We start from the raw sequence: 27616 nt of genomic DNA on the forward strand, positions 1-27616 counted from the left end.
AAAGCCTTCTTTGATTTATCCACAAAGGAAATAATCACCCAGAAAAAAGCTCCCTCGTCAAAAGAATAAGTCATTCTATTACTTGTTTAAAGGAGGTCCAACTGTGGATCTTGGGGATTCATAAGAATCAAAAAGCAGAGAACAAACATGCTTACTGCGTTCTCCTGCTCTATGCACAAACACTGCCTCTGTTTTGTGGCAAGCACTTCTTATTTTTACACCGGCTTTGTACGTCTGTGTGAGTTTGAAGTGCGGTCCTGGCCCAGATCTGCTAGTTCCTATTGCAGTCATTTGTCTCTCTGACAAAGGAAGACCCGTGGCACGCGTCCCTGTGACAGCTCTGTGATGTTCAGATGTCTCACTGGCAGAAAGCAGCTGCATCACTACTGATCATTTGGTCCGATAAGCCTGCTTAGTGTTCTGCATAAAAAAAAATCAAATGTGCAGGGCTGAGATTAACGTCCCTCTGTTACCATTCCTCTCATATTGGAGACTAAATGTTACAGTGCTGACAAACCCTTGTTCCTTTCCTCAAGAGGACCAATTTAAGGCCCAAGCTGTCCTCATTCTCATCTATTCAGAAGTTTCCATCAGAGGATAAGATGTGGCACAATGGCATAATGACAATTACAATGTCTCTACCTCAGCGTGATGAGAAGAGCTTCCCAGAGACTGTGTCATGTAATAGCACTGTTAGAGAAATTGTTTCATTATATTCCTCATTTTTTAGCTGTATTTTAACCATGAAGCTACTTCACGGAAACCAAAAGACATTTATGAGCACACAACAGTGATTAACAGAAGCAACTATATTTCTGTACAGGCAAATGCTGTTTAAAAAAAATCTCATTATTGTATTAATATACATAAGCCTACACAGACACCCCTCTCCTCATCTCTCACGTAAGTCTTTAGCCTCTTCCTCCTCATAAATTTTCTACCCCAAAACTACATTTCTGCTGCAGTATCCATAAGCGCTCTGCAGTCAGGATTGCGCAAATCCCAAGCCACAGCATTAAAAGCTGATATACAGCAATTATCTATAAACAAATCTTGATGGCATTTCTGAATTTAGTTTTTTTCTTGTGGGCAACAAGTTTAATGACTCGCCTAGTGGGAAAGGCATTGGAACAATTAAAATATATCCAGATCAAATTTGGTTAATATATGTAGTTGAAATATAAAAAATATTTTCAAAATTAATTATATAGCTTCTTTGAAATAAACAAATTTAACAATACAAAGTTTAAAAGAAAAAAAATAATTAACTGAACTTGTTGTCCAACAGATTGCAATAACTGAATCAAAAAACTCCATATTCACACATTTCTTTTAATAATATGTACAAGTGTAGTGAGCAGTAGTCATTCTCCATAAGAAGCAGAAATATGCCTATTCAGTACCTCATAGTACAAGACCAAATATAATATATCTGAATGTTAAGGTCTAGTTTCACTTCTTTCAGTTTTGTGTGCATTTCAGGGTAGGTTCACAAAATTCTTAGAAGGTGGTTTATTGTTTTCTCATGACTTTGTAATTTCACCTGCCTAAACAGGTTCAACAAAATAATCAGTGAATTGCCTCCTTAAAATATGCAAAGCTTGTAATAATTTTCTTTCAGTTGTGAATGATCATGAAACCTTTGCAAGACAACATATAGATTTTCAGAACACCTTTCTGTAGCTTTGGGATTTATTTATCTGCTTTGTGATTAGTCAATGGAATGAATATTCATAACTTGCAAATTCCAAGAAGGTTTCCATTTCCAATGCACAGTCACAGACTTCCCAGCAGACACAGGAATACATAGCATTTTTTTCATCACTCCGTCAATACATTCCACAAAGGAAGTGAGGCTTAGTAGTCCTATTCAACACATGAGAAAACTGAAGAAACAGGCAAATAAAGGCAGTTGCCCAGACTACCACCCAGGGTGTGGCCTCCAGGGAAGCAGATTACACTGTCTTACAAAGTGTGGTGGACACCAAGACCAGATCCGAACACCTCACAATCTGTGTTTGGACCAGAACTGTGGGTTCGTCACAATGTTCCTTCTATATTGAAGGATCTCAGTAAAGTGGAACGCTCACAAGGTTCAGGGTACTATCAGAACTTTCCTGGATTTACCTGTGTGACAGTATTATGCCTAGGCTTATGGAGTGCAGCACCTCTGTAACAGCTGTTTATTTTTAGGCTACATAGAAGTCTAAGTCAATTATTTGGGAAAAGTCGTTCCTGCTCTCTACTTCCTTTGAAATAAGTAAAGTTCAGGATGCATTCAAGGAAAATTCCTTAGCCGTAGAAGCAAAACGTCCAATAAATTCAATACAGAGGTGGCTTTGGCAAGCTATCTTGTTCAGACTAGATTTGCTAGCATTAGAGGGTGACCTATGCTGTCCGTCTACACGCTCAAGTGTATTCACATGCCATCTGTTGCAGACTTCACTGTGCAGAAACATAAATCGGGGAAGACAGTGGGCTTCTAGGACAGAAAGGTATTTGGGGTGAACACCTCCTCCTGACTGAAGGGAGGCAAGCAATCTGGGAACTTCTTCTAGCACAACATTTTTAGCCAATTCAAATAAATTCGTCCTCCAGGCTATTGTAACTCCTGCCAGGAACTGATTCATCCATGATAGGTTTCTGAATCTGGGTGATGGAATCATGATGAAAAGAGCAAAGCCTCAGTGTTTTTCACAAAACAAGAGTTTTTTTCCAGGTTTGTTCTTCTCCCATTCCTCTTTGCATAAGTGCATCAAGCCCTTGGCATCAAGCCAAGGATTGAACTCCTTAATAGTGTTGGATAGGTATCTTTGGAAAGGACTTCTTTTTTAATCCTTTTAATAAGAAAACATAATTTTTTTTAGCTACCAGACATTCCTTATATAGACATAGCATTACAGGCAAAAGCTAAAACAAGAAGAAACCTTGCTTAACATTTTGATAGCATTGAAAAAATTTCAAAAATTGCAAAAATTTAGGTCTAATCGTACTTCCATAAAATTAACATTCCCAAGTCTTACAATACTCATTTTTTAAGCTTTTCTGTTGGCAATTGCTGTTACAAAAGCATGTACAGAAAATTATATCTTGTCTGAAATAAAACTGAACACGCATTTTATCAAATTAAGAAATGTACCAGTTCCATATTTGTTTTTGTCTGCTAGCATCATACTCCTGCTTCTCACATCATGTTAGCTTTTTTCTGTGATACAGGACACAAAAATTTAAAAAATCAAAGAGAGAATTAAAAGAAAAAAAGATGCATATGTTCCTAAGCACAAAATTAAATTCCAAATTTACATACAGATTTCTAAAATCTGAAAGAATTATCACTGTAAGATATTCTGTGTAGAATATTTGCATAAATATCTACATGACGGTAAATCTCTTTGTGTGACAGAGAGATACAGTAAGCATCTCAGATTTTACAAATAAACCACGATAAGTTTTTACTATATGAATGATTATCTAGAAGAGAATCAAAGGGTGACCCAACATGAATGATAATTATTTTTAAAACTTTTGTTCTGTCTACATCATTTTCTGTCACTCCGGATTTAAAAATCTCATTATCCTTAGTGCCAAGGAAACAGAATAAAACCGGTAAACAGAATACAATAATCATGCGTTTCGTCAACACGAAAGCAATGATTCATTTGAAACACAAATTAATTCTTGACTCACTCGTTAAATGCTTTACTTTTAATGCTGTAAATTATGTGACCCCAAAGCAATAATCATATTTTGCATTTTGATAGAGCTTCTCACCCTGCTTGTTTTTAATTGTAGTGTGTATAATTAGTTGGTAGTTATCTTGCTATGTGCACGTTGAGAATGTAAGGTCTATGAGAGAAGGGCCTTCTTATCCTTTCTAATAACTACCATCATGGGATTGTGTCTCATTATACGGACTTTTTAAGTTATCCCCAGCATTCAAGCACTTCAAATCAATTAATGCAGGTCAGTCATTATTATACTTTCATGACTTGTAAGTGAACTCTAGCCTGAAGATTTAATTTTCTGAAGTTTTCAGCTATTTGATTCTGCCTAAAGAGACTCAATTCAGAGCAGATTCACTTATGGATGTGTCCAGGCGCACTCAACACATACACATGCCAAACGATGTTCTGCATTCCAGTGGGCAAGTATGTGGAAGTAACTGCTCTGTAAATATCCCACTTTCACAGCCCAATGGGACTGCCATGATCCAGCTTGGGCAAGTATCAGCTCGTACATAGGCAAATATCAGGTAGCAAGGTGAATTCAAGCTGCCAATTATAGCCTTTCTGTACACCTCTTGCACATTGCAAAAGCAGAAGCCGCTGAGCAGCAAAGAGATAGAGGAACAAGCTGATGGCATCTCTGTTGGTCTTTGTCGTGCAATGCTTCTGTTCTTACCTGTCCTGAGTTTCGTAGATTCCAGGAACACAACTAGGAACTGCAGACAGTATTATAAGGTCTACAAAATGGATAAGTTATTTAGACCATGAACACACAGGGCAGCTGTAATGACACAAATCATCACTGCTTTGTTTATCAGGAAAGTGACTAGGGGACCTTAGGCCTGGCATAAACAGCCTTTTGGAAGCAAAGAGCCACTGAACAACCCAAGCAGGCTGTTGTTGCTTCTAAAAATCTTACGTACACAAACACGCAAATCCAGTGCCCCAGTGCACGCTCTGCCATTTGGAAAAGAGAGATGACTTCAGTCATTCTCCAGGCTCTGAGAAAGCAAAACTGCAATGCAGAGGTTTCTCTGTCAAATGACTAATACAAAAAGTGTCTGGCGTTATATGGGCAAAGGAGGATAGGATGTCTTACTTACTCACAAGTATCCTTAGTGAGCCATAAAATTTAGGCAACCTGAACAGTTCTAGCACTCTTATCCTGTTGGTGCTACATTTCCTTTCTTTATATTCAAAAGAGAAGGTTAGGCGCTTACACACCTGTAGATCTGATGTTAAAATTGTGGGGTCTATAAGTTAAGTTGTCCGAAATATTTTCTTCCTCAGGGAACATTTCCTGAACAATATTTATTCTATAAATTTATAGAGCTTCTGGATTTGCAGAAATGTTTATTTGGTTCTAGACAGAATAAGTTATAGCCTCAAATCTGGATTCTCAGCAACCATGGTTTGATGGAAACTTCCTGTGCTCTCCTACCTGATCCAGAAATACAATATTCACAGAAGCTGACAAGCAGCTTTATTCTTGACTCTTCTTTTGCATTTGCTGTTCTCCTCCTGCATTTGAAGAGTATAAAGTAAGGGAAAATATGAGTTGTTTCAAAATACAGTTTAAATGATTTACCATATATTTACATCCTACTACTATTAATTTTTTATTAAAAAATCCCTTTTTTTTCCAACAGCTGCAACCGTTAAAAATTACTTGTCAAAATATTGTCAAATGTTAATTAGGAGAGGATGGAATTTAAACTGTATTTTCTGTCTTACAAGGCAACTAATGGAACAATATTTAAAATCCTATTAACGAACACTCATTTCCATGTAAAGTAGGGGTATTTCTACATGTATGAAGCCAATATTTAAAAAGCATACATCATAATACCAGGTAGTGACTACTTCTTCACTGATAACATAGAATAATATATTCCTTTTATGTAGAAGGCATGCACAAAATTCTGGTAACAGCTTAGCGATGGACATTTCACATTTACTCTTACTTACCTATACATGCCTTAAAAGGTTTGAGTCAGTTGTAGATTGATTTATTCCAAAATATAAAATAACTTACATTTTTTCAATATCTTGTGCATGAATGAACTCTGAATCTTCTGGATTTATCCCTTTTAATGAACGTCTGATTTTGTCTCCTCATACTTCAGGTAGAATTGTGGGCCCTGTATTATCATTTGCAAAACTCTCCCTAGATTTCAATGAATCTGAGTGTATTAATTGACAGTCTGTTCATCGCCCCTGTAGAAAAAAAGAACAATTACTGTCAACGTCAGTGCTGTGATTAACTGGGTCTCAACTCATCAGGATCTCTCAATGCATGAGCAAATCTCATATTTGACAGAAGTCATGTCCCAGGCAATGCAGCCACAGGAAAATTATTGGGTTGCTGTGAAATTACATAGCCATTTAGTGGCGGCTTCCCATGTGCTCACTCTTATCCAAAGCAGCTCTGAGGTGGTGCGAGATATTTGAAAGTGAACCCTAAGTGAAAGTGAAGGTAAGACACCTTACTTAGGGCCATGAAAGAAAGACTTTGTGGAGAAAGAATAAAAATTAGACTAACCAATGTTATCCCAGTCAAAAGAACAGAAGCAAGGTCTCTGACTTCACCACGCCCTTTGTTGGCAAAGATAATGCCTGGTGCTGGGGTCTTTTCTCATTTTCAGTTGTAGGAAATTCACATGAGGTAAGAAAGGGAAATTCATCCTACTGTAGCACTGCCATTTGCAATGAGAGTTGTGACACTTCATGCCTAACACACTAAGAGCTGTGTTTTCAAGAAAAAAATAGTGCATTCCTGACCATGTAAGAGATCTGTAATGAGAGAGCCTGCATCAGACAGAGTAATGCACAAACATGTTTATGTTTTGTGGTCTTAAAATAACAGCACTGTAAAACAAATAGAGATTGGCATGTGCATGTGTTGAGTGCGCCTGGACACCTTCTTCTTCCTCCCATGGAAGCTGAAGGACACCTGGTAATCTGTCTAGAGATGAAATATTGTTTTACACGCACCATTTCTCTGCTTCTGTTTAGGTAGGGGAAAATGTTGTGATTTCCTTAACATGGCTCTGGAGATAAAAGATGTTTGTGATGTAATGACATTATGAGTCAGTTAATAAGACCCTAAATGGCAACCGTATTTTGAAGCTTACAGGTTATGGATGCTAAAGAAATGGTGCGCCCATCTAGCTAAAATGTGAAAAGACTGACCTCCACATACTCACAAGAAAGTCAACAAGTACAGTGGCTTACTGAATGGCTTGAGTGCTTCTTTCTAATTCAGTGACGGAAACAGCAGTAACAATTCTACAGATAGGGATGATGGTGAAAGGAGATTCAAAAAGATCAGGGAACACTATAGTCTATCCCAGAATGTTAACAGGAAGAGTGCAATACACGTGATGGGAATCGTATGATATGATGACTCACAGGTTAACGAAGCAGTCATTTCCCCACCCACCATTCCCCAATCCATACTAATCCATACTGCAGTTTCATCCACTCCTGATCATATAACCCACCCCTCTGCAGTAGGAAGGAGAAACGCTATTTGAAAAGCTCTACACCTGTTTCTGCCAGAGATTCCTAAAAGAGTTAATTCCCCTTCCTTTACGTATCTGTGTACCATCCATAGAGAAACATTATTATTTCTAGTCATGCATTCTCTTCTCTCCATGCCCTGCAGACGGGTTAAGAGACAACTGGAAGGAAACATATCATCTTAGGACAGAAAGGTTTTTTTGGTCACTTTCCAGTAATCAGACACTTTTATAGTACTTTTAAAAGTAAATTATCTTTAGTTTCTCATTTGATAATTATGTCTTTGTTGCCATAGACAAAATATCTTAGGATGCTGGCTTCCATACATTTACTTCATGAGCTAGTAATTCCTAGATTGTTTTTTTCACACCCCTGTGTATTAATCCAAGGCATATATAGCGCTCACAACACAATTACTGTGGCAAAGGACTTTCCAGACTTTTGGCAGAAAGCTACATGGTCTCACATATTTGCAGGTGAAAATTATGTCTTTTATGTAGTTGCAATCTATGTGCCAAGGCAGTGAGGTAATTGAATGTGTAAATGACACGATACTCATTGCAGCATATTTTCAGTCAAAAAAATTCAGATAAAATCAGGAGGCAGCTTTTCAAAACTGGGATGACATGCTGAAGTAAAAATGTTTCTAAACAAATCCTCACAATTTTTTGGATAGCAGGTTACAGTCTTATACTTTCTTCCCAAGCTGTTCTAATAAAGAATGAACACCGATACAATTTTGGCAAACCAAAATGCAAGATAAGAGATCTTTCAGAGCCACCAACCTTTCCACACAGCCAGTCAGCCAGAAGAAAAGTCATGTAGCCCCTCGACGCCAGCAGGCTCAATGTGATTTTTGTACAGAAGCCTGCATTAAAGGATGATACAAAGTGTCAATGTGTCTTACAAACTGGAATTTGAGCCTAACTAAATACAAATCAGTCCTGAGTTTTATGGTTTTACAATAATCTCTCTTTTATTGTGGGTTTTCTCATAAAAGTCAGTAAATTTGGGCTGGGTGTTTGGATCAGTTTTTTTAAGGTTTTTGTTGGTGTCTTTACTAGATAGCACCAACTGTTTAAGATACATATGCATATCAAACACACATATATATGTTTTAGCTTTTGCACAATATTTAGAGACTGAAAACAATTATGAAATGCTTAGCTGTACCTTTTTATTGACATAGCCTTCCTGTTCCTATGACTAGTTTCCTCTAAGGAAAATGTGACGTGTTGGATGATTTCCCATTTTCTGTTCAGGCAGGAAGTGTAGAGCCCAACTGACATTTGGCTTTTCTGCTACTCTTTAGTCACTGAAGAACACCTGCAGTCTAACTGTTAGCTTGTTCTGCTGCCCAAGGTCTGTAACTGTCAAAATGCATTGTTCAACAAGGGAAAAACTGACGTTACACCACCTGGGAATTAAATAATTTATAATTTATATACAGCAGTATAATGGAGACACACAGGGCAGAATGATTCAAAAGAAAGAAAAGCAACCAGTTAGAATTATATGCAGAAAGCCTACATTTTCTTCTTAGCCCATGAAGATTAAAAGTGCGAAAAAAGCAAAAGGGCTTAGTATTCTTCCCTCTCTATCATTATCTCATTGCATGACCCTAAGCAACTCTGTAATCCCTTGGTGCCTCAAGTTTCCTGCTCTAAAAAGGTGAGTTGAGGATGTTAGGTTTGTCAGAGTGGGTTTCGTCCTATGTAACTACCTTCAGAAAGGGTTCTTGTTGAAGTTGATTGCCTAGGCTCTTTCTAAAGACAAATAGAGAGAAACAAGGACTTGCAAAGGATGTTACAACCTATACAGAGTGTGTAAAATATCAGAGTGCTCTGTTCCAATTCAAAAGCCTTGTCTGTCTCTCTCAAGTGACTATAGAGGAAGCCTTCGTGACCAGGTTAAAGCAGACACTAAAATAGATGATAATAAGTCTCATTTGTCAGGAACCGAAGTTAAGACTTATTGCTTAAATACTAAATTCCTGTGCAATATTTTTGTGCCAGTAATTCTTCCATACATGTACCGGTATTGCAACAATAAACTGTGTATATAGAGATAAAATATTCCCTTACCTTTAATCTTGAATCTTGACAGCAACTAGGGAGTAAAAAAAAATCTCATGCTGATCTCTCTGTTTCAGTCTTGCCCTGAGCAGAATTTAGTTTGCTTTCACTTATTGTCTGTGATCTCATTTGATTTTAGGTGCCTGGTTGTCACAATCACTATGTTCTTCCTCGGAAACAGCTCCAATGCTGGCCTCTGCCACTGCTTTACAGGAGTCCAGCTTACTGCAAGGGAACAAAAATGCATTTTCAAATCCCCAGTGACAGGAAATTAACCCTTTATTTTGTATCTTTTGTAAAATTCTGATATACTGTTCAAAATATGGGCTTGATCCTGAACTTTTTACTTGGGTGATGCTACCACTGAAGTCAGTAGATATTTTGTCTAAATAAAATTCAGATCCAGGATTTTAGACTGCAAGTTTATTTTTATAAGCACACAGATTTTATAAATACAAACATATATTAAAGATATAAATACATGTATGGGTTTTGTTGAGTAGAGGGAGATTGTCAGAACTAGGAGTGAGAATTAACCCCACAACTCCCACTGACTCAATACAAAGATCCACCCCTTTGTGCTATTAAAAAAACCTTCCCCATCATTTACATATTTTTCTGACTTGGTAGAGGTGTTGCAAAGGGGGCATTTCACTCGTGACAGCTGCTAGTTTACATTTTTTTTAGCTGGTATTTAAAACAAAAGAAGGAAAGCCTCGAGGAAACAATAAGAACTAGGGACTGCAGGGAAACAGGCAGAAAGTAGCATCCTCAAGATATGTCACAAGGGAAGGAAGAGCAAATGTGCCAGCTGTTCCAGAGAAACTTGTAGTTCTCTAACATTCCTCTAGTACCCTTAGTTTAAATGATACTCTGTTTACATTGAATGCAATGTTTATTTTTTATTTTAATATATTCCTTACACTGCCATAGCCATGATCTTTTGTGTAGACAGATGTCGGTTTTGTCCTTTTTGTTGAAATGCGACAAACTCTATAGCAAGTAACTTTCCCGAGTTCTGTAACTTATGACATTACCTGCAGAAGACTGATCTTTAAATCCATAATATCAATTATTTGCTTAGTAATTGCAAATGTCTTGATTGGCATACAACAACCAGCAAAGCTGCAGAGACCACACTGTGAAAAATGACACAGTGTCCTAACAGGAAGTACATTTACCCAAACTTTTCTACGATACATACAGAATCAGCCACAGTTTGTCTGAATTATAGTGACTTTACAGTCCTGCTGACTCTGGTAGAGGATACTTCAGGATTTTCACAAGAGTAAATAAGAGCCAAGTTGTGCTGATTTTAGTGAAGGGTAAGAACTCTGCACCATTACAGTTAGGTAGGTTTTAGTATCCTGACAGCTCATTTCACACCATATATGGTTCATCTGCATGGTGCAGATCTTTCTAAATCTGCAGCATGCATCTACAAATCTGACTTGTCCAAGTTTGGGTAGGTAAACAAGACAGAAACAGTACTACATCTTCAGCCTATGCTTCCCAGATTTCAGATCCTACACTTTGATGTGTAAGTGCTTTAAAGCCTTTTTAATAAAAATGTTTCCTGCCATGAAATAACACCCCAGTGTAGGTTCTTTTCTCTTATCCTCATTCCTGTAGGAGGCTAAACATTTATCTCCTCTGCTCAACCACAAAAAGTAAAAGGAAATAATAATTCCACAGTGGTTAAGTAGCATGAAAAAAATTAGCAAAGGAAGGGTGAAGTTAAAGATACGTCAGTTATGCATACCACCTACAATTGAGACATAAAGTCCAAGCAAAATGAAGCACAAGTAAATGCATTGTATGCATTGTGCATTTCTTGGTGTACTGTCATTTTATGTCTGTCCACTCTTTACTAATAAAAAAACCTTACAACAAGCCCCGTATGCCATTCTGAGATCATTTATTTGTGGTATTTGTATCAGCTACGTGCTGTGAATATTACCTCCCCAAAAAGGTAATCAACATTCTCTTGACTTCCTTACAAAGTATTTCTTCTTGCTTCTCCAAAACTAAACATGTTGCTAGAGCAAAGCAGAACATTTACTCTCTCTCAGAACTGACATTTGGTTCATATCTATGGTAATGAGAATTGTCAGTTCTAGTTCCTTGCAATAAAGCTATTAGCATTCTTAATCCCTTGGACAGGCTTGCTCTTAATTCATCAAGCCCATAAAGCTTTGCCTCAGTAAAATCCAGGGCTGAAAACCTGGAAAGGTACTACCCAGGGGGTTTAATTTCTATGTTGCTAAGGAAACCATACGCACGTTAAAAAAAGGAAATAAACATTTTAAATGATGTATCACTCCAATTTAAACCCCTTAGCATTTTTTATATATTTCATGTAGTTGTATTCTGAAGGAACTAAAACAAGGACTCTTATGACACTTGCCTAAATAATATTCTTCAACTGGCCTTCCAGAAACAAAGTTTTAATTGCACACCACAGAAATGTGCACTATGATTTTCACTGTCTACTACCCTGTAGCCACCCATCTATTGAAGGCTACTATGAGAAGGAAAATAAGATGCTGCATGCATGGTAGCAAAGAAATCTGGTGAAACTAAACACTCTTCTCTCTGGAACAGCTGGCACAAGAATGTACCACCAATGCTATCATCTTCACACAGTACCTTTGTAAGGGACAAGTTTAAACAAGCCCTGACACTTTAGAAACACTATTCTACTTGCACAAGTACCTTGCTTTTCATTTTGCATACTGCACTGTCAAATTTTGTAAAAGTTATTGCAGTGTAAAGCACTAAACACCAAAGGAGGGGCACGCTCAGTAAGGCTGGGAAAAGATTTCAAGAACTTCTTACAGAGATTTTCAAATAGATAGTTACAAGACAAAGAGATATTTGGGAGTTTTTTCATTTTATTTCAGAAGCTGAAATATATCTGAATTAAAAAAAAATTATGATGTTTCCAAACTATCCAGAGTATTCTTAATATAATGAGGTAGTCCCTGCTGAAAAAGACATGAGTTTGATTCACGCTTTTGTGCCTTAAATAAGTCTTTTCCAAATGCAAGAGTGGCAAGACTCAGAAGAAACATGCAGATGAGGCAAGGAAAACACAAAAAGAAGTGATGATAAGTAAAGAACGGAACCGCTCCTATGCTCAGATGGGCAATGACATGACACAATCAGGTCCAGGGATCACATCTCCAATTTTCGCAAATGCTTGGAGGGAATGAAAAGGAGAATAAGCTTTGTTGTGGGAGTCCTAGGACTTTTCTCCATATAATGAAAAATTCAAGCAAGACTATGACAAACATCTTCAAGTATTAGGCCGTCTATGTGTGAGAATTATGCATGAGGAAGCCATCCTCCAAGATTTATATGGGTAGATAGAACTTTGAAGAGTTGAGTCTGTTTCCCTCTCCGTGGTCCTCAGCTGTCTTTTCACAATGTCTGCCTTCATGAAAGAAGAATTGTCATGACAAAAGAACACTTTTATTCTATTAATGTAGCTGAGATATATTTAAGTGGTATAACCAGCACCAATGAACAGATGATAAAGACAGGAAAAAAACCCTGAAATACAGCACAAGTTTACAGCAAGTGTGACTATCCCTTAATATAGACTAATTGAAAAGAGGAGACAGAGAAGTTGTAGCAAGATCTATTGTCATTAGACATATGGAAAAATTTCTCCCCAGGGAAGGATGGCAATCATTAGAGTAAGATACCCCGAAGTTTGTGGGACCTCCATTCCTGGAAATTTTTAAAACTCACCAAAAAAGGCCTCTGTAACCCAATCCAACTTTGAAGTTACTCCTGCTTTGAGCAGCAGGTTCAACCAGATGACCTCTGAAGTTCCGTTCCAGCTTAAACTATTCAAAAATGCTATGATGGTCTCACTGCCTTTCATATCCTCATATCAAAAGGGTATGCAACTCTATAAGTGTTGCATTGACCAAACGAAAGTAATACTTGAATGCGGACTATGGCATGTGAAATATATACAGTACATATGACAGGAGGACAGGTGATTCTGAGTTTTGTTTTGGTCATCAGAAATATGTATATAAATATCTATATATGTGTGTGTGTGTATACATATATATGTATGTATATATTATGTTGCAAAGGGGACATATCTATATAAATCTGTCTATATATGCATATATACACACATCGGGAATATATATAAAAATGTATATACTATAAAGTTATTGACTTAACCAACAAAATATAGTGCAAAAAACCAAAAATTTATTTTTCCCTCCAAGCTGAACATCAACAACACAGAAATATGTTTGCTGTGATTTGCACAACACATTATAGCACTTATGTCATCCTTTACAGTGCTGTCAAAGCTGATGATACTGTAGTACAGTATTATAGATTGTAGCTACAGTCAGACCAAGTGGGCCTTCCTGTATGTGTCAAGTAAAAGAATGAACTATACATGAAGCAGGTAAGGGCAACTTTTGGTTTGTGGATTTTTGAAACATTGGTTTCCATGATGACAGATAAGTTGTTGTGTTTTGAAAAAAATACGATTGCCCATATTAGACTCCAAGAATCTAAAAAAAATATAATAATGGGAAAAGGAAAGCATATAAAAGACTTTTATAAAAAAAAAAATCTTTATTTAGAATGTGAATATGTAAATCTACTATAGATATGTTTAAAAAAATAAAAGAAACTGCCTGCTCAGTGGAGCAATTTGTGGAGAAATTCCATTTTAAGAGAAGAAGTTTAAGCTTAAGAGTTTAAGAGAAAAGAATAATATAGATAGAGACGGAAAACCTTTTAAATTCCTCGACTAAGAACTGCACCCCTTGGAAGTTTAGAAGTGCATTATCCTTCCCGGCAACAAACTTTTATGACAATTCCTAATGCTTTTCTATCTCTCAAATCCCAGAGTTCTTTTTAACAGTGTGAATGCACCAGGATTCCTCAGCCTCTTACCAAAGAATAGGAGGGAACTTAAAAGCAAGGCAGATTTCAGCACTGCAGTGAAAGCCTGTATGCAATCTCTAAGCAGATCCCGCTAATTCTCTCTACTGTAGAGTCATTGCCTGACGCAGGCAATAAAACTGTGTACCAATACAAGCAGAAATACAGTGGTGTGCTGGATCCTGTGAGCTAACTGGAAGACCTTATACTTTTCAAAAGCTAAAGGAACACAGTAAAAGAAGTTCTTTTCAGAGCCAAAATACTGCATATTTTGAAAGAGACTTTACAGCAAAAAAAAAATAAAAATCTTCCAAAACAATTTGAGAAAATCTTAAGGGTTTTGGATTAACTCCAGTGTTACTTAGTAAATAAAAAAATATTTATGCAAATGTAGCATTCATGAAGCTCTAGCTTTGTTCCCTCTCTGGCTGCAGGCCCTACTTCACACCAAATAGCTCAGCAGAAAGAAGACGCCATGTGCTCTTCAAGCTTGGGGCACGTAGTGTACTGTTGGCATTCTCTTCAGCTTTATGCTACCCAAAGTCTTTGCCAGGGACGTTGCTGAGTCACATCATCCTGGTCTAGGGCCACAAACCCAGCCACATAGGCCCTATTAGGATGCTGACTGTTGACACAAGATTGGCGTTGTTTGGTTGCTCTCTTCATTCAGTTTAATGTGTTTTAGCATGAAATCCTAACAGATTGCACTCAATGATAGCAAGGGAAGCTTCATCTGTAGCATCTGGCTTCCAGGCTCTGGATGAGAAAGAGGAAACAGGCTGTGTTTCTTAAAACAGGATAACAAATTGTAAACCAGCATATACACTTTTGTTGTCTTTAGGGGATGCAGAGGTAAATCATATTGTCTACTACTGTTATCATTATGAATTTGCTGAAGGGAAAAAAGGCTTCTCCTTGGCATAACAAAAGAGCCTCCTGCCTGCTAACTTTGACATTTTGCTGTTCCTTGTGAAGTGTTCTGCTTGTGCAACCCCACCAAGTTTCCCCTACGTCACTCTTGCAGCCTGTTTCCTGGTCTCTTTGGCCTCTGCAGGAACTTGGCAAACCTCTTCTACATGTGGATGCTTATGTGTCATAATAAATTGTCCCCTCCCATTCATCCACCCACCATCCCATTTAATAAACATGCAGTAATGACCTAGAATTTCCTCCACAGGGAATGAACAGCAAACAAGTTGAATATGGCAACAATCTCCACTTTTCAGTGACTTACACACTTTCTCCCACAATCACGATGCGACAACCCCTTCACACACACTGCTGGCTGTCTAGCATAATAAAAGCTCTCAAATATAACCTTCCCCAATTACTATCCCTTAACCAAATATAATTTTTCCCAGTCATTATCCCTTGACCACACGGATCTTCATCATATGGATACAACTGCTATTATCACACTAATGCTAGGGAGTACCACATAACCAATACAACCTCACTTTCCCTTCATTCTCTAAAAAGATTCAGTTTATAGACAGGGTTGGGCAGACACAGACAATTTGCCCTTCCATCGTATCTCTCCTCAAGGCTCCAGAATCCACACCTAAATTAATAATGCCTCAATTTCAGTGGATATTTAGCTTAAGAAGTGGATGAAGTTTTCAACATTCATCTTTATGCAGAAAAGAGGTTGTCTAACATGGGATTCATCTGATTGTCTTAAGGTGTCCACGTTCCAGCTAGTTGTTCTGCTAGAGGATATGGATAAATGATGGAGAAACCAGGCCATCTTAGTATATCAGTGATCTCATCTCAAGTTAGAGACAAGTATTAAAGTACAAGATCATGAAAAGTCTGGATAACCTGTCCCGATATAGGTACTATATAAGTGATAGTTAAGTGATACTCTAATTTCTTATGCCCTTAACATAAATGGCTAAACAAATACTAAAGAATAATTATATATATAAATGTATATTCTTCTAATAAAGAAATTATTAGACAAAGAGCCAGGATACATCAGTTTAGTGCAGGTAAAGCTTGACTCCACTTTTAAAGCCAATGGTAGCCACTGGAATCCTGTTTTAATAGCAACACAAGGCTTTACCCACTGCCAGGGAGGAGCAGCTGTTATCACTCACTGAACAAAGCTTTTGAAGAAGATGATTCAGTTACTGAGAAGCTGGTCAAAACCCATATAGATTAATGCAATTCTAGCCTGTATTAGACAGACCTTGCAGATCTGTTAACACTGCGAAGAAGGGTCATGAGCAGGCCATCCTTTGGGCTGCATTCCAAAGACTGCAATTTCAGAATAGTGCTGTTGGAAGCTGTATTCATGCAATTGTGACATTTGCAATTTTGCAAAAACTCCTTCTCTGGTTTGTGCGTTTTATGTAAATATAAACATGTGGGTTTTGCTCATATACGTAAATTTGATACCGCAGAAAGTTACTTTAAAATCTGAAGTTGTACTCCCTGCTTTAAAGTCTGCACTTGAAAAATGGAACTCAAGATGAAAAATCAAGATCTAGATACTGAAATCTTAACTGACTGCTATACAAAGTGGTTCTAAATAGTGAATGCATCACACTAGAAACAGTCTTCTGGCTCAAAAAAAAGGAAGTTGTGAAAAATGGGTCCTCACACAGTTCAGTAACTAGTCTTTTTCGGACTTGAAGATAAAGGAGGGATATTTAATCATCTGGGAACAAACTGCTTGATAAAATGTTCTACAAAGAAAACAAAGGATAGAAAGAGAAAAATAGGCAGGAGATTCATTAATCTATAAACAAATGATCTGTAATTTGTATAAACAAATCCTGGTATTTTATACATTCTCTATTAAAATATTTTTTCCTGAATTAGAATAAGGAGAAGCAGGATGTATGTGGAAAATTAAGTTCAAGGGTAAAATGTGAATGAAGGCAGAAAACTCAGAAGAGTGAGAGGCACAGTAGAAGAGGGGAAAAACAAGAATTAGAGGTGGAAAGGTTCAAAATACTCAAGTATTATTCACCAACTGAACAAAACCAGTCTTCTCATTAGGACAACAAACAATTATATCAAACTTGGTGATATAATTACTGACAATGACTATTCAAGCTCAAGATAAATTTTTCAGACATACGTATTTTGAATCATCTTTGAAGCCAGTATGGAAGATACTTTGTGTTTATTGAGTGCTGCTGCCATGAAATTGTCTGGTTGGATCTGATTAAGTGATTTCCTTAGAGAAGAGGTGGGAACAGGTGGGAATTTGCTCTTCCAGAAAACACATAAAGGTTATCTCTACATCTGAGAAGGAAATATTACTCTACCATACTCCTTCAGCACTGTACATGTTAGGCTAAATCTGCCTGCTTAGGACTACCTTCACGTCAGTCCAGGATTCCCAGCATAGAGCTGAAACATCATGGAGAGTCTCAAGGGGTGAAGACGATACCTTTGCTTCAATTTTTAAAATATCCAGCCTCCTGCCACATATGTATCAGTGCTCTTGGCTACCGCTGTATGTAGAAGGGATCCTGGGGTGAGAACCATAGGACAAACGTATCTTACAGAAGATAGAATGTTATTGTCCTGTTGTTAAGGCTCCAGAGGATGATGCAAGAAAGGGAAAGGGAAAGAGAGGGATTCAACTATTTAGAAAAGTTGTGCTGGTAACTATTTTTAAGAAAACATGCTAAGACCATATGATAAGCTTGAAAGAAACTATCCACTGGGAGGAGGATGAAGAAGGTAGATAAAGCTAAGAAACAGGGCAAAATAAGAAAACAATTTGCTTCTCCTGTCATTTGTCACCATGGAGTAAGTGGATTTAGTTCTATCCAAAATACTTTAGGTCTTTCACTTCCAAACAGTCATAGATTTAACACGATTTGTTATTACACTTTGCTTTTTAGTGGTACTTTTTAGAGTTTGAAAAAAAAAATCTCAGAATTGAAGTTTCAGTTACTTCAGTTACTCTTTTCAGCATGATATAATTGGAGGCTCTTAGGGTAACTGTTCCTGTTTTAACCAGAGGAAGCAGACAGGATATCTCCTTGGACTCCAGCCTTGCTTTCCACTTGGCTATACCAGACCTCAAATTTAGTGACCTTCCTTACGTGCTGCAAGACTTCACTCCTTCTCCACCCCATCTTTCAAGAGCAGTTGCAAACTGAATGATTAGACACTTCTGCTCCATGATAGAATATCTTTAACGCCGCTATCACAAAGATTAGCTTCTTTTAATTTCTGGACCATCTAATCTGGCATTCCTCAAAACAAGCTTTTCTCAGAACTTCATATTAAACTCCTCAGTCAGATAAACTACTGTATTTGCAGAAAAGCCTTCTTAAATTCAAGCATGTTCCTCTACACTTGCTGCAGCCCATAAGCAGGGTCTCATCCAGCATGAAATACCAAAACCTCATTGCTTCTCATCTTGTTAAACTCATTTAACCATTACTGCCTCTTAGCTTTAGGACATTGGAAGTTATTCTAAGTTATTGTCACATAAGCTCTAAAAATAAGGGAGTAGTAGTGCCCTGTATGACAGGAGCACAAGACAAGGAGAGGAAGTAGGAAAAGCTGAGAGAATGATGTTGAACATGATTGGAGGAAGCTTGCACCAAGAACAACATGCTGTTTAGGAGCTTGAGGGCATCAGTGGAGTCTGTGACATGTGTCTGGGATTCCTGAAAGAGAAAAAACTTCATACTCAAGTTCTCGATGTGCCACAGCATTTTTATTTTTTTCTTTTTGAATGTAGACTCTTTATCTCACTTCTACCACTTTGACTACAACACTAACAAATGCTTAATTAAATTCAACAGTTTGTCCCTGGGGTGCTCTTTAAGATGGAAACATTCACCTATTAAACCAAAGAGTAGCAACACGTCTGCTGGGATGTCATTTTGTCAGAATTATTGCCAAGTCCTCTTTTTCATGGTGAAGCATGTCAGTGTGCTATGTATTTTACACAAAACTAATTCTTAATAGAAATTTTGTTTGATTTTGGGTTTTTTTTAATTATTATTAATCAAGATCAATGTTTGGAAAAAGAGCCAAGATAAATGTAAATCTCTTTGCTGGCAGCTGTTCAAGTTTTTAGATGTGAGTTTTCAGTTGATTTCTGCCAGGAACATCTGCCTTGAACTCATTTTAGACTTACTAAGGTTGTCACCCTTCCGAAAGGAATTCCTGTTTCCCTTCCTTTCACACACATACACATTGCTTATCGGGGCATCTAGAGGAACACACAGATCTGTGTGATCAAGAAAAAAAAGATAGCCTGTCACTCATCATATCCCTTGGATTCAACAGAAAGGAAATTCATTTTAGTGAGCATTGAAGACAAACAATAGCAACTCTGCAGCTGTTTTCAGGGATCTGATGTCAACAACACTAAACACATTTTTATCTCATTTGAGATTTATTGAAAAAACAGAGTGTTTGATAAACAGTGGCTGACAAAAACCAAAACAGATTAGCTCAGCAAGTAAAGTGGGAGGAGAGAAGAATTGGGCCATACGTACTTTGAAACTTATCAAAGAAATCCATATATTATAAAATATTAGCTAGCTGTAACATAATTTCTGTAAAAGGTTCATCCATAGAGTTATATTTCTTCGCCTGTGTATAGGAATTACAAGCTTCATTATTGAGAAAAATGCCATTTTTTTTAGATTTGTTGCATTTACAGCTGCAAGAATTAAAAGCAATTTTCATCAACGTTTTTTCATCCCTGCAGCTGACAAACCAACCTTCTTCTCTCAGGGTGACAATGTTCAAAAAACCCCAAAAGCTCTTCTTTGAAGCTTTCAGAGATAACACAGTTAAGTATTAGTTATGAAATATTTTTGCTTGCTTTGCAAGAGGCAGTATGATCCAATTGGTTTTTCTATTCTCTACATGGGATCTTCCTGTTTTCTTTAGCTCCCACACTACTCTTTCTTATCTTCTATAAGAAATCCAGATGGCTAGGATGTAGGATAGCCCGTGGTTGGTGACTAATGCACTAACACAGAGGATGTTAGTTGCCTGAAGAATAGGCAGTGAGTAAACAATTAAAAGATTGTTTACATTGTCTGCAAAAAAAAGAGAAACTTCTGAAAATGCCTTTCACAGCATCCTAATCCCACTCTCCCATTCACTATGTTCCGTAAATCCCTGCGCATCTTTCTGTACTTTCCAGTATTTCTTAACAGCAAAATCTTTCATCCACAAAAAAATGCCCTTAATCCCATCAGCATGAAGGGATTTTCATGAAAATGTGCAGTATTTGATAGCTTATTTAAACACTACTGTGGTCACCCACTGATTGAATTCAGATTAGACACTGGGCAGCATGTAGTACCTCAAGGCAGAAACACAAATGTTCACATGGAAGGTTGTCCGGAATTAAGAGACTGCTGAGTTGTGTGAGGTAAATCTTCCCGCAGTAGGGAGTGGGGATGGGAGGGAGGAGTAACTTGCTTCCTCAAAAGGGTCAGAGAAGAAAAGGAAATCAGGAAATCCAAACTCATGAACTAAATGCAGTGCATCATCCTAGGTTACATCTGTATTGATAGATTAAATTGTGCCCAAGAACATTTCTGAGCACCATGCAGACTGTTAAAACAGCCTCTGGCATGGTTTTGCCTTAAATGAAATAACATTCTCTGAAATATGACCATATGGACTGGCTGTTTTTTGCATCTGCAGCATAGAAGTTCAAGAGAAAAACCATCCATATAAAGTTGACTAATAGCTTAGGAAGATATTTCTTGAGGAAGACAAAGAACAACAGAAGAATAAGGATTATAGGCATCATACCTATGTATAAATATGGTTACAATAAAGGGATGCTTATATACTTTTCAAAGTAAAAATATAATGCTAGGATTTACAGTCAGTTTGCTGATTTGTGCTCCACTACATGGTCTAAAGCTGGTTAAAATTGCAATAAACACCACTGTAAATTGACTAAAAGATTGATGCAGTGTTAGATATAGTGGGGACTAGCACAAACGATAAAAAGAAAGAAGAAAAATTACAGCAATTAATATGCCATTTGATGTCTTTCCCTCTGGGAAATTAAATTAAAAGACTTCCTACATGATTTTTCAGAAATTATATTCCTTTGCATTAGCTTTTATGTGACACACACTTTAAGGAAGTATACACCTCATGTGGTCTCTCCAGAAAAATTGATATATTTTGTTTCAATTACTAGCCCCTGGTAGGAGGAAGTTGTTGTCAGTCAGTCAGGACTTACACAGGGCACAAAAGTATTCCCAGGAAACAATAGCAACCACCCTGTCCTACAGGGACTTACTGGGAAAACTGCTCTTGATTTCCAAGTCTGAACAAGTAAGAATTTGTTAAGTGTATGTATTAAGTGGAAGATTAAGGAAAACAAACATTTTTCTCTGTCATTGACACAGCTAAGACCTTTTAACTGTTACACAATTATCCCCAAACCCATGACAATATGAACTACAATGATCCCAAGTGTCAATGAGTAACCACGTAGCTTTTGAAAGGCAGAGGAGAAGCATATTTATGGATTGATTGCATACTATAATACTAGATAATGTTATCATACAAATAGCAAACGTTCCCTAGCTGCTACCTCACAAGATCGATTTTACTGCTGAGGACAAAAGCAGGCAGGCTTGACGGTCTTCAAGCATGACAGTGCACACTCTCACACCCAATAGAGCACGCAAGGTAATTCCTCCTCTTCTTTTACCACCTGGAGAAAAAAAATGTGAAATCTGTGTTGCTACAAATGGTATTTTGGAGAAGAGAATGTCTGCAAACACGGCTTTCCCCTATTTACCTGTGTATAGTGCTCAACCCATTTACCTTTAAGAGCTCACTGTCTCAAAGGTCCAAAGCCTTTGGTGTGACTGTAACTGTTTTGCAAAACAAAGCAGCCTTCATTTCTTTTATTGAGCTTCTTAAGAATTTTCCTTATATAAGGTGAAACTTAAGTAATCCACAGACATGAAAGCGATGCCTTTACTTTTTGAACATTTCACATTGATGGAAGGAGAGCATCTGAGGCAAATGGGACACTGTTAAATCATCTCTTGCTCTTAGAGACATCTGTTCCTTGCAACTGTATTTAGGTTGCTCTAAAGAATGCTAGAGGCTTGGGCTTACATAGGTGAGACCGAGGAATGGAGAGTATGAAATTGAGTAGTGACACTGTTTTACCGTAACACAGCTTGGTTGCAGTACAGAAGGGCTAAGACCTGATTCTCAAACCCACACCAAAAAAACAAAAATCCAAAATCCACACCAAAACCCAAATCATTCCACCAGGCATTCCACATCTAACTACCTTAAGCAAATACTTTTTTGCTTCCAAATGTTTTTAATATAATTGAGCAGCAACTAAAGAACAATACTGCAGAACTGAAATAGAAATGAAAATCCCACATGCTCTGCGGCTGGTGGAGCTTTTGCATTCATTAGCCATGTTTCAATCCTGTTTGACTGTGTTGCTACTATTTTCCTTCATTCTTTTTCCACAGGTTGCCTGTAGTTAAATCTGATGACAGTTATTGTTTCCATTGTTGCTTTTCTACACAATGTTCAGAATGGCATATTGCTTTGCTATAGGTGATAAAACACTGACAAAATTAAAAAAAAAAAGCATAAAAAGGATCTGCCCACTAAAATAACAACAACATGCCTCTGGCAAATGAACACAACTGAAAACTTTCCATCCAGGACTTCCAAAGGTGCTCCTGGATCTGCAGAAACATCATATACAGAAGATTAGCAGCTCTTTCTATATATTTCTTAGCTCAATTCAGAAGACGGAAAAATGAGAATTATTATGAAAAAGAAACAATACATCCTATACACTCCTTTATTAGCATAGTATTTGTTAAGGAGAAAATTTCTCCTAAGCTGAAAATTATACTCTTGTATTGGAAGTCGCTATTTATTTAACACAAAGATGAATAATATTTCACCACATTGGGCTGCAAGTGAAGTGAAGGACTAGTCAACAGTGATCTCTCACTCTGAGATTCAAGAACAAGGTAGCTGAAGTCTCTTAGGTCTGTAATGCTGTTATTTTCCTTTCCCATTCTCTAACAGACAAGAAATGTGGGCCAGTTACGCACTGCTTTGCAGTAGTGCACTTGGGTTTGATTACTGTGGAGAAGAATGTTAGTGCTGAAGAGAACAGAACTTCTTTATTTAGCAACAACATAGGTCATGTTTTCTTTATGGTAACTGCAAAGCAATTTCTACTACAACAGAGATAAAAATGCTAGTAGCTCCACTACCAGCAGGAGACAAGGTGAAAGGGTGGAGGAGTACATATGCACTAAGCTGCCATGCTCCGTGCTAAGAGTTCTCCTGGACCCTCCAGGTCCTCTCCAGCCCACAGACCTCTCTTGTCCCATCCCTTGAGACATTAGTGCATAAACAAGCTTGACTTTTTTAATCCTTCAAAGTATGACTGTGTCCTTCAGCAAAGGATATTTTTACCATCTTGTATTAGACATCAGACTTCAGCTGATATTCAGCATTGTCTACATAGATAACGAAGAGCTGAAGTTTAACCTCTCTCCCTTCACCAGCCATTCAGGCAGTTTAATGTTTTCTGCCTAAATTCAGGCTGCCTGGGTTCCTTTAAGTGAGGCATTGCTACTTTTATTATTGAAATCCAAGCCATTAACACAGAATTCACATGTGGGAACTCTTCAAGCTAAAAAGAAAATTCATTTTATCTTCCCAAGAGAAACTCATTTAGGCAAAATAGAATCAAGAATCAAACTAGTCCCCAAACAATTTAAAAAAAAACCACAACCCTCCCTCCCATCCAAACTATGAAAAAGAGAACAGCACTACCAAAAAATGAGAGAACAGTGTCACAGTGTATGCTAGCTTCAGCCCTTTTACTTTAACATTTCTGCAACATTGGGAAGTACAGCGCAGTCCCATGTCACAGGTGGGGATTTGATATAAAAATGCTAAAACTCAGAATGTGCACAGTATTGAGATCTATATACTGAAATCTAAGCACCAAGTTAGTGTTAGGGAGCTATAGTCCTAAGTGCTTTAGAGGGAACATGCTTACATAGGTCTCGTTTAGCTCCGATCAGAAGCCTAGGTCATCAGAATGGATCTTCCAAACCCAACACTTTGGGACTTCTACTACCCTCTTCATAAAACTTACACTACCATCATAGACAGATTCGCAGAATCAGGCACACAGATATTAATCAGGCTTTTCTTTTTTAAAAAGACTTAGGCTGAAAAGACAGTCTTTTAATTCTTGCTTTTGCAAGATGTGCGCTATTCACTATGATAGTTCCTACACTATTTCCATAAGCAAGCCCCTCATGACTTGCAAAGAGCTTCCACTGGTTTCTTGGAAACTGGAGGAAATGAGCTGTGGGCATACCACAGCCTGTGTGAATCTTCAGATCAGGTCTTCCAATAATCATAGTCATTAACAGCTTTGAGTATAATGCTATTTAATAACAGTATCACTGGGAGAGCCTCTGAATTGGTAGGTCTTCTGGGGAAGAAAAAAAAAAAAGAATCCATGATAAGTACTAAAAATCTAAATAGTCAATACTCAGAAGTCGTAGTAGCAAGGAGCCAGCAGGAGTAGACGTATATAGAACAAAACAGTCATTAAATTAAATAAATATATATTTACATTAAAATAACATTATTATTTCTCTGTTCAAAACCAGAAACAACATCAAGCAGATTTTTTTTTCCTTCCCAATAGACTTTTTTTCCAGTAGAATGACAATAAAACAGATGTGAATATTCCAGGTGGGCAGCAAGGGGTTAGGTATCCTGTCTTCCAGGCAAAACATTGTGTTTTACAAATACTTAAAAGTTCTTTAGATAATTATGTGTTTTGCAAAAATAGTATGATGGTTTTGCAAAAATAGTATGATGGGAAATTTCCATCAAAGTCTGCTGTACACAGGAGCTCAGAGAGCACTCAAAATAAAATAGCTCAAAACTGCACTGAGGCAGCGGTGCAGTGGACAGTGCATGAAGCTCCACTCTGCTCCTGCTGTGTCAGTGTCAGCTGACTGCTTCCAAGAATTGTTCTGCCCCTGAACTGACCTGGGAGAGAAAATAGTTACAGCTCTGCACCCACACCAAAACAGAGGGAGAAGCATCACCCTGTCCACCTGTCTCCACATGTAACCAGGGATGGGGAAAAAAATTAAATTGTCCAGTTGTTGTTCTCATCCCTCTTTCCAGAATGACCAAAATTGCTGACTTGTAATCTATGTCACATTAGCAAATCAGGCTTCCAACTCAACACCCAAATATTTTATTAGTTTCCAGTCAAAACCAAGAACTATCATTATGATGAACTGTTCTATGAAAATATCTACTGAATGCCCAGTCAAAGCAGAAAATCAAAGTTCAAGAATTACTGGGAAAGAGACAGAATAACGTGTCCCATTATAAATCCATTATCTGCCAAGAACTGAACAGGAAAGCAATTCTAGTCCTATAATACTGAGGGAAAAAGAAGCAGAGAAGAGCAACAAGGTCAACTAGAGAAGTTCTAATAACTTCAAATGGGGTTTGATAAGGGAGACCTGATTCTTTAGCCTAGAAAAGAGATGGTGGGTATGGAAAGGGATGTCAACATGAGGACATAATAGAAATCTATAAAATTATGATTAGAAGGGAAAAGGTGAGTAAACTATAACAGTTCCTTCCCCTCTTCTCTAGAAAATTCATGTGTATCAAATGTCAAATGGCCTGTCACATGGTCCCCCACAACAACCTTCTCTCTAAACAGGAGGGATATGGATTTGATGGGCAGATTGTACAGTGGATGAGGAAGCGTCTGGATGGTCCTATCCAGAGAATAAGTCAACAACTCAATGTCTAAATGGAGATCAGTGATGAATGGTGTCCCTCAGGAACTGTGTCTGCGTAAACCTCAGGAGGTTCAACAGAGCCAAAGGTCCTGCACCTGGGTCGGGGCAACCCCTGGTATCAATACAGGCTGTGGGATGAGAAGAATTTAGGGGCACTGGTGCCTGAAAAGCTGGACATGAGCCGGCAATGAGCACTTGCAGTCCAGAAAGCCAATAATATCCCAGGCTGCATCAAAAGAAGCATGGCCAGCAGGTTGAGAGAGCTGACTCTGCCCGTCTCCTCTGCTCTGGTGAAACCCCACCTGAAGTATTGCATCCAGCTCTGGGGCTCTTAGTAAAGGAGAGGTGTGAACCTGTTGGAGTGGGTCCAGAGGAAGGGCACAAAAAATGATCAGAGGGATGACACACCTCTCCTGTGAGGAAAGGCTGAGAGAATTGGAGTTGTTCGGTGTAGAGAAGTGATAGAATCATAGAACCATAGAATGGTTTGGGTTGGAAGGGACCTTAAAGATCATCAGCTCCAACCCCTCTGCCATGGGCAGGAACGCCTCCCACCGGACCATGCTGCTCAAGGCCCCATCCAACCTGGTCTTGGACACCGCCAGGGATGGGGCAGCCACAAACTCCCTGGGCAACCTGTGCCAGTGTCTCATTACTCTCACAGTGAAGAATTTCTTCCTAATGTCTAATTTAAATCTTTCTCCCTCCAATTTATAGCCATTCCCCCCTCATCCTATCACTATGTGCCCTTGTAAAAAGTCCCTCCCTAGCTTTCCTGTAGGCCGCCTTCAGGCACTGGAAGGTCGCTAAGAGGTCTCATCAGAGCCTTCTATTCTCCAGGCTGAACAAATCCAACTCTCCCAGTCTGTCCTTGTATCGGAGGTGCTCCAGTCTTTCGATCATCTTTGTAGCCCTCCTCTGGACCTGTTTCAACAGTTTCATAGCCTTTTTGTATCGAGGATTCCAGCACTGGACACAATACTCCAGATGAGATCTCACAAGAGCAGAGTAAAGGGACAGAAACACCTCCCTTGACCTGCTGGCCACGTTCTTTTGTTGGAGCCCAGGACACGGTTGGCCTTCTGGACCATGAGTGCACACTGTCAGCTCATGCCAGGCTTCTAACACATGAGCACCCCAAGTCTTTCTCTGCAGGGCAGCTCTCAATCACATCATTCTCCATTGTGTACTGAAATAGTTGATTGCCCCAGCCCAGGTACAGAACCTTGGACTTGGCCTTGTTGAACCTCATGATATTCACAGAGGCCCACTTCTCCAGCTCATCCAAGTCTCTCTGGATGGCATTTCATCCTTTTGTTTTGACAACTGCACCACTCAGCTTGGTGTCATCTGCAGACTTGCTGAGGGTCAACTCCATCCCACTGTCTATATGATCAATGAAAATATATTCAACAGCACTGGTTCCAGTGCAGATTCCTGAGGGATGCCACTTGTCATGGATCTCCATCTGGACATCAAGCCGTGGACCAGTACTCTCTGAATCCAACCGATTTCTTATCCACTGAACAGTCCACCCACCAAAACCATA

At 38.2% G+C, this 27616-nt stretch overlaps 1 long non-coding RNA gene across 6 annotated transcripts in view; it reads right to left on the reverse strand.

Annotated features, from left to right (window-relative positions):
- Positions 1-428: 428 nt before the first annotated feature.
- LOC128850554 (uncharacterized) overlaps positions 429-27616 on the reverse strand; it is a 29551-nt gene continuing 2363 nt past the window's right edge. Inside the window, exons 2-8 of one of the 6 annotated variants that reach the window (XR_008447992.1) lie at positions 21807-21929; positions 9332-9547; positions 8033-8115; positions 5761-5942; positions 5167-5246; positions 4402-4462; positions 429-3205 (exon numbers count right to left, since the gene is read on the reverse strand). This is a non-coding gene — a long non-coding RNA (uncharacterized LOC128850554). Of the gene's footprint in view, positions 5247-5760; positions 5943-8032; positions 8116-9331; positions 9548-21806; positions 21930-27616 lie in introns of all 6 variants that reach the window. The other 5 variants (XR_008447989.1, XR_008447991.1, XR_008447990.1 and 2 more) reach the window with 5 other exon arrangements.

Source organism: Cuculus canorus, chromosome Z (assembly GCF_017976375.1).
Source record: "Cuculus canorus isolate bCucCan1 chromosome Z, bCucCan1.pri, whole genome shotgun sequence".
NCBI classification, from domain to species: domain Eukaryota; kingdom Metazoa; phylum Chordata; class Aves; order Cuculiformes; family Cuculidae; genus Cuculus; species Cuculus canorus.